Source organism: Corvus kubaryi, unplaced genomic scaffold (assembly GCF_017639235.1).
Source record: "Corvus kubaryi isolate FWS band 111438036 unplaced genomic scaffold, C.kubaryi_AGA036_p1.0 37746, whole genome shotgun sequence".
Lineage (NCBI taxonomy): Eukaryota > Metazoa > Chordata > Aves > Passeriformes > Corvidae > Corvus > Corvus kubaryi.
The window spans coordinates 30928-39663 of record NW_024581151.1 but is presented as its reverse complement, the minus strand read 5'-3'; the positions used below and the strand labels follow the sequence as shown (position 1 = coordinate 39663).

Genomic DNA, 8736 nt, shown 5'->3' with positions numbered 1-8736 from the left:
TTGAAAAATATCTGGTTGGCAATCATGGAATTGCAGCCTGAATCTTCTGCCTGATGCTAGGATATTTTTACATTAAAACTACCCATGATGTCTTTCCAAGATTATGTGGAGTGTAGATGTAATGTCCTATGAATTTGACAGAAATCAGAAAACAAAGCCACAATATCTGCAAGAGATAATATACACGTTAGAGAATATTTGCCTATGTCTAAATACATGAAAATAGATCCAGTTTATAGGTTTCTGCCCCAGGGTTGGAAAGAGGCAGACTTTCCCTGGAATTCAGTTTGCAAAGTTTTATTTGCCTGATAAAATTTAATCATCTGATAGATCCTGTTGTCTTCAGCTACTTCAAGCATATATGTTGGGCAGCTACTTCATGCTTTGTGAGCCTTGATTGCTCACCGTCATTTATGATGGTGAATGGAAAGAGACAACAATTATCTTTCTTATTTGATTCATAGAAACTGTGAGTGAAGTCTTGGATGTTGCAGCTTCTTCTGCCCATGAGGAAAACTTAGACAGTGATAAGGAAGCAGTAGCCTCAGCAGCTCAAGAGATTTCTGACACAGACTCAAAGAGCCAGGACACTGATGCTGAGGAGTCATGGCAAACTTCAGAAGGTGCAAGAGTCCAGCTGGGTCTGCAATGTTTGTCAAGTGCTGATGGCTGTGTGCATTGAACCAGCTGCAAGAGCATGCAGAACTCAAGTGATGTAGTGCGGCTGCCCATGATGGCTGTGTTTGGCATCACAGTGTTATCAGAAAATCTGATTTTGAAATTATGTGCTACGCAGTAGAAGTAGGTTGCTAAATTCGATTGTGTAGTGTGGTGACTCATGGCCCTGCTCAGTGCCCTGCTGTAAGTGGCTGCATGTGAACTTCATTAAGAACAAGAAATTCTCCTTGTGCTGCATATAACACATTTTTTCAACACCTGACTTGATTTGAAAGACAGAATTTTCTTAAATTCTATTGGTGTAAAGAAAAATATAGAACATGTGGTATGAATAAAGCTTGCAGTGCTTTGGTGCAACTATAAACAATCTCATATTCCTTTTGAAGTTGAATGATGTAATTAAATGCAAAGAAAAATGTGTGTTAAAATCATCACTGTGGAGATTTTCGAAGGAGTTTAGAAGTTTGGCCTCTAAACTCTTTTAAAATTGGAATTAAAAAGCTAAAAGGAAAAATGTCTGCATACCTAATACGGATTTGTAAATTCTATCCCTTTAGTCCAAGAATCCTTTGGACTAAGGGAAACAACTTACTTGACTATTTGTCATTGAATAAGTAATTTCCATTGTTTCTCATTGGTGTTTTGTCTCCATTTTCAGTTTCTGAGGAGGAGAAGACAACTGAAGAAGTTGCTTAAGATCCCTAAAGGTACACAGTACAGTTGCAGCATGTGGTTTTCTGCTCTTCACCTAAGTTTTTATCTCAGTTAGTGACAATTGGAGCATGTGGTAAGTGCACATGCACTGTTATGGTGAATTTGTATTTCTGCTCTCAAAAAAAAAAAAGAACTTCATTGAAGTATTTCTTATTTTTTGGGAATCATTGCCAGCATCTTTTAGAGGCTAGGGAGCAAATCCTATATCAATTGTCATGCTGTGTATTTATTTATAGCTTTATTTTAGTCCCATGCAAACTGGATAAAGATCTGAGAATTGTAGCTTTCTTCCAAGCAAAAAATGTTCTTTGGATATTTGGTTTAAATTATATATGGCTACTGGACTTCTGGATTATTGTTCTATACAATAAAGCAGTAGACCTCTCGACTGTCTTATTTTAAATAAATATTTTCATTATTAGTCTCTCCGCACTTTCAGTTTGTGCTAATGAAAAATACTGGATATAATATTCTTTCTATTTTGCTAGTGTCTTTTCTCAGTTGGCTTTATTTTTTGATTGTCAGAAAAGTTGCAAGCCTATGCCTCTCAAAGTTTTTATTTTTGATCAAATTAAAAGCCAAATGTACCTGAGGGTACCACATCAGAAAATCAAGTAACCAAGAACACATAAATGCTGTGGTATAGAGAAGGCAATCAAGTTAGGAATCTTTTTTTTCCCTTGTAAACATCTGGCATCTAGATTAAGAAATAGATTAATCTCCTACCAGTGTACAGGTCCACTCCATTCTGTTTAAACTGCTTGGACTCTTTTTGACAAAAAAATTACTTTTTATGAGTATAACAGCACAAGGTTACAAAAGAGCTTCTTATTGAGTTCCAATTTGATCTCGTGCGCAGGGGGAAAAAGATTTATGAAATATTTTACTACTTGGTGCTGTAAGATTACTGGCTGTCATTTGACCAATTTACAAGTCTAGAACCATACTGCATTCCCAGTCAGGAAAGAATTCTTTCTTCCTTTTTATTTTGGTGTTTTGATTGTAAACACTTCGGAGTATGAAGCTTAACTCTGACTTTGCATTAAAACACATTATACTTTTTAAGGAATTCAAGGCAAAGAAAATGAAATTAAAAGAACGTTGGTGTGAGAATCAAATCACTATCTAGTTAACTTTTTTTAAAAAATAGTGGTTATTTAGTGAAGGGATAGAGGAAGTAGTAATGGATTAAATCCTCAGATAAAGCCCTAAGTTGATGCTCAGAGAATGCCTGAGAAGAGATGTTCAGCTGTTCTACTGATTGTGTCTATTGGGCCCAAATTGACACTGCTATGGAACTACTTATATAAGTAATCTCAGCAAAAACAATTGGTTTACCTTGTGCTTAAAGTTAAGCAAGTAACTATTTGTAGAAGTAAGTCCAGCGTGCAGGGAACACTTATGCCTGAGCAACGTGGATGAACATGACAGATTCCTTGAAACTGGGCTTTGGTGATGGCAACAGAGCAAGTTCCCATAAGCCATCCCAGATAAGCATGATTTACACATCAGTGCTGTGTATACTCTGTAATTCACTTAACTGGTAACCTGCAGTCAAATTTACAGTGCGCTTTGAATGATTGCAAAGAAAAAGACCTGCTGAATTTTGTCTGTTGCTAAACATCGTTTATTATCACTTCTTCTAAATCAGATTCTTTTTTCTTTTTCCCAGTAAGCAGTGTGGAAGCCTTTGGAAAGTTTAATGCAAATATTTGTGGCAATCAACCAGCTGATTCCTGTGTGAAACCTCATACTCTTCCTTGGAGACATAAAAGAAACTGTACAGTCTGCCCTATCACACACCGGTCATTAGGGTCAGTATTAGTGCTGCAAGAGATGATTTACATTGCCTAGAGAGACGCTTCTGTGACTAACATCTCTGCTGTAGAAAGTAGCATCCAGTCAAGCCACTCAGGATGTTCTAAATACATGTGCTAAAAGAAGCAGTAGACTTAACTAAACCATGCCAGATGAACTCCTTCTGTGTCTTTGTTGTCTTGATACATACATTGATTTCTTACTTTTGGTCCAAACTGTTGTTGTGCATAGTTACACCTTTGTAACATTCCATGCTAAAATGTAAGCAAAAGGTTTTAAAATCAAGTCAAAATATTATAAAAGTAGCTGTTAGCATTTTTAAATTGGATCACAGGGAAAATAACAACCTGTTTGCTCCTGAGTTTGGATTTCTGATTGTAAGCATAGGACATCTGGCTGTACATGATCTGATTTCCCCCCTGCATAAACATTTCAGATGCTACCATTCCTTGCACAATAACATCCAGGAGTAAACATTTAAGGCTCCTGCTTTGGGAAGAAAACCTGTTTGCAAGTAGTAGCAATAGGTACTTCATAGCATTACAATCAAAATAGCACTGGTCGGTGTTGTCATCATGGATCAAAGTAGTGGCTCCTGCCTTCGGTGGGCTGGGCTCTGCTCCTCCCAAATCTCATTCAGCTTACTGTGGTCTTTCTGTGTTGCTCTGTCTTCACAGTGGCATGTGGTGGTAGTATAGCAACACAAAGTTTTGGTGTAAACCTTCAAACTGGTACAAATCACAAGTGTTTTAGGCCATGGCAAAGCCTGTCTCCAAGCGCTTGCAGACAGAGAGCAAAATGCCTGTGAAGGGCTATGAAACAGGTGTTCAAATGCATTCTTAGGGACTAAGAAAGAACTGAATAGCTAAATAATGTTGTTTTCTCTGTATTAGCTTAATAAAAAATACATATATTATGAATAACAGGTTTGTATGCCACTGTGCTCCCAACGCTCCATTGTGCTACATGCACAAGCGTGCATCTAAGACAAAACATTGAGACCCCATTGCAGCCATCACAGAATGGCAATGATTCTAAACCAGGGCTAAATAAGGTATATTATGTACAATTTATATAGAAAGTGTGTTTCATAAGGTGTGTCTGATTCTTCTCTCTTCAAGCAGAAGTTTGGAAAATGTTGAAAGAGAAATTACAGCATTATGACATTCCTACCCATAGCACAAAGCGACACATGCTCCTTCCCCCATCATAAAGCAAATTATAATAGTGTTCCAACAAAAATATAACCTGTTGCTCCTGGACCTACTTAGGAATAACTGGAACAAGGCAGAGGCAAAAGCAGGCTCCTGAGCTTCAAGAAGACAAACCACAGCCTTCTGTTTAAAGGATAAAGCCTCTGTGATTAAAAGCAATTTTTGTAGCCAAAGCTACTGGAATAAAAATCTTAGACCAATATTTTGTTGGATAAGAGTCTATTTATCTGGTAGATTAAACATGCTGCGATGGATGTATGCACTTAAATGTTCTATTTCTTCATTTTCACTAATTGCTAGTAAAAGAAGTTATTTTAACTGCTTCTAACAGTATGGTTTCTGAAATTGTAGGCTTTTCTGAATGGCTTTTTATCTCTGGAACTGCTCTGGTACATGGCAAAGTATTTTAGCCCTCCAGAACAACTGCCTGAAGGACTGAATCACAAACTATGATGAGCTTTCCAAAGTTTTTCATCCTTCCAATTTCAAAAAAATGTGAGAGTCCCAAAATAGCCTGTACATGTGCTTTATGTCAGAGTTCCTCTTTTTTTGCTTTTGTTTCATATAGGTTTTTTTTAATTAAAAAAAAAAAAGAAACTACTCTTGAAAGACAGAGGAATTAGGAATATATTATGAACTCTAGCTGTGATGATATGTAGCACAGTATGGTCTGCTTCAGCACTTGACTCTCTTAGAATAACAACAGAGATATTTTGCAATTCGCAGAGCTCTGGCCATTGTTTATTCAGTCTTGCTAGTATGGAGTCTGAATACCACATAAATTAATATTTTTCTGTCCTTCACTTTCAAAAAAGTGAATTTTTGAGTTGCTACACAAAGGCTGTGATGAACCATGGAAAATGTTGAAAGATATTGTTGAAATGGATCATTAAGAAGAACAAGGCCACAGCAGAGAACAGACATAATGCAAGACTAAAGGAGATGGGAGGAAAGTTTTGGTCTTGAGAATATACTTCACTGGCCAGAGCAAAGCTTGAGATTCCAGAATTTGTCCAAATGGCACATTGCTCCTTTGCTGTCAGCAACTATCTGTGAAAACAGCTGGCAAGGATTTTCACCTCCCTCTAGAGCCAGTTGTCCCTCTAAGTTCACCTCTCTGAAGGGCAACAGCCTGTTGCTGCTGGCAGCTATTCACAAAGCTGAAAATTCTGGAGACAACGAAGTCCATCTAACAGTTTCAGGTTTACTCTTTGCCTGTATTGATGTAGATATAGAATTTCAATTTTATGTTCGTTTGTTTCTTCAACACATAAGACAATTACTAAAAAACATAATTCAAACTGCAAGCTGGTTCTCAGCACTTGGAAAATCCAAGAGTGAAATACTTTAATCAAGATTTCTTATGTCTGTGTAACAAGCTTTGATGATGTGATACTACTTTTTAAATCTGTTTTTCTGAAAAAGGAAAAAAACCACAAAAAAACCAAAACAAAGACAAAAACTCAATGTATTCCAACCCAGCCAAGAATGTGCTGTGATTCTTTTCCTCACCTGTTGGCCTCTTTCCCTCAAAAATTTTGAGCCAACTAGCCACCCCAACTTCTGCTTTACTAGGCAGCTGAGAGGAACACAAAGTTCCTACCAGCTGTGTGATAACTGAGATCAGTTATATATAGGTGTAACTACACCTATACACATAGATGCAACTATGCACAACAACATATATATATCTATATATTATATAAGCTACTTGTAGTGTTTGGCAACAGATAAGTAAATATATGATGCAGCTCTGTGGCACTTTTGTGGCTGCAATCAGCTACTGTAGGTGCTGTTTCCTCCCTGTGGGTGGTTAGGAAAGACTGAGAGGAGAGCTGAGAGGACAGAGGCACATAGAAGGTGAGGGCAGACAAGCAGGGACAGAAGGTATTTTATGTAAAAGGACACAGGAGCTCACTTTGTGTGCTGCCCATGGGGTGGTCCATTTCCATGGAGTGCCATCCCTGTTGTGATACACACAATTCTGCTCTTAGGAAAGGTATTACTTGGTTGTGTGCTTTTCTTTCTTGCCCTCCTCACCTGCTGCAGAAGATGGAAGCTGTGCAGGATGATGGAAATCAATTCCATTCCCAAGCAACAGGGTTCAGGCATCACCACGGGTAACTGGATTCTCCTGCATTCTGGGCATTACTCTTTTCTTTGGGATGCTGCAAGAGATTTTATCTCCTCCAGCTCTTTTGGAGGGGGAAAAGGGCTAAAACTGTAGGTTTCTATGCTGGAGTTATTCCTGCTACTTGCTTGAACTACAGGTAATTAAACAGGTTGTTGAAATAGCATGATTTGCTTGTGGTTTATTGAGAGAAACCAATTAATTTTTATTTATGCCTCAACATATGTTATAAATCCATTTTCTGACATGGGGTGAAAAATTACTATAGGGGCATGTGGGGAGCCTTAACACCTGCCACATGCAGGAGGCAGCTAGGGCATGTGAGGGGGAAGGAAACTGCTGACATGACAGGCAACCCCTTTAGAAAATGGCAGTAAGCCCTGTCTGTGAGGGGACTTCGCCTGACAGGGCAGAGAAAGCTTCCACCACTGGGCTGCAAGCGACCATCCCCCTGCTGGTGTGGCAGACCCCCGGATGCCAGGGAAAAAATGCCTGGGAAATTGGGCCGTGGGAGGAGTCTTAGCACATAAAAGCAGTGAACTGCAATGGAATTACCCCCCACCATTTTTTTTTGTCTCTTGGAGGACCGAGGGCTCACCTGGAAGTTCAACTCGCTTCCCACCCCCACCCCGCCTGCTTTTTCTCCCTGCTCTCCTGCTTCTTCTGATGCGCGGGAAAGACTCCACTACTAGAATAAGTAGTAAAGTAGGTATGTTTATTCCAGCGCTGGGACGCATGGGGTATAGTTCCTCCAAAGTCATGCACGCTAACAGCTGCATTCAGCTTGGTATATGTCAGGTTACAAGCTTGAGGATGTGCAGCTGTGCAGATAAGATGTACTGACCAGGAGAAGGGAGGGTGAACTCTGAATTCTTTAATCATAACATAACTAGTAGAAGCTTGCCAATGTAGTCTAATTATGTAGAAGCAGAAATGCGCTTTGATAGGTTTGAGTCAATTAAGAGTTAACAAGCTGGTATACTATGTAAGTGCCTCTGGATTTGCTAATAAGGGGAGCTTGCTTTTATCAACCATATTGGCTGGTCTGCAATTTCTCCCCCTGCCGCAGTCGCTGGACTTTTCCAACAATTAAGTTTCCCAATACGCCTATACATATTCATTGCCTAGTCCCGCCTAGCTTCTCTTCATATTACAATGAGCCCAAAAGTCATTTACATTCACGTTGCGCTTGCGCAGTGTTGTCTGGTGGTCGTGGGCAGGGGTCTCTGAGATGAAACAAGAGTCTTCCTCAGATGAAGTAAAGGGTCTTCCTCATCTTGAACTTTTCACCTTTCCTCCCTGCGCATGCTCTTTATGTCCCTGGCCTAAGGCCAAACTTCAAGACTGGTTTGAGTTAGTTTTAGGTTAAAAACAGGATCTTTGGTCAAGATTCCTTCCCTTTATCAATAGTCTCATATCTTCTTATCCTGCTTTGGTAGGCACAATAAGAGTTGGGCAAGCAGTACGCATTGCTTCTAACAAACAACTTCTTAGTAAATAATTTAACCTCTGCTTCCCCATCCCCCTGATTCAGTCCCCCCTTTTCTAAAGAGTTAGTAAATTCTTTTACTAATACATAAATTCTTTTCCTAATGATTTTTTACAGTAAGCATCCCTTAATGCTCTTCCATGTGCATTTGACAAAGTAGTTAAAACTGATAACCTTTTATAGTACTCTATAGTTCCAAATAAGCAACATAATAGCACAAGGCAGGCACTAACCAAGATTAATAAGACAATTATGGGGTGACATAACATATTTAGGATGCCAGTTGCGGTAGGTGACCACTGAAAAGCACATCCCACCAGTTATGACTTGCATCTTGTTCTATTCTTTGCAAGATTCTGCTTATTTCTTGTGTGTCATGATAGATGGTGACTAAGGTCTTTTTCCTGTTTTCTTCAGATTTCTTCTAAAATCTCAGTTAGGTCCTGATGTTTCGCTAATTGCTTTATTAATGTGAGGTCCATCCCAATAGGTGTGGGTAGCAATTTATGGTATATGGTGTAGTGAGACCTTATCAATTGCTGAGACCCAACCAGTGCTAAATACGAAAGGTCACACCCAACAATCTTGGCAAAATTACAAATACAAAAATTAGGGTGATTCCTGGCAGCTACATTTATATTACTGTCATCTATCATCATAAAAGTGCAGATAGTTCTTAAGCACACACAACC

General features: G+C 39.0%; 1 long non-coding RNA gene across 1 annotated transcript; it reads left to right on the top strand.

The window, feature by feature from the left end:
• The first annotated feature begins 54 nt into the window (after window positions 1–54).
• LOC121672109 lies at window positions 55–6721 on the top strand. The gene is made up of 3 exons (XR_006018773.1): window positions 55–623; window positions 1337–1465; window positions 3065–6721. It is a non-coding gene; the product is annotated as an uncharacterized LOC121672109 (long non-coding RNA).
• The last annotated feature ends 2015 nt before the right edge of the window (window positions 6722–8736 follow it).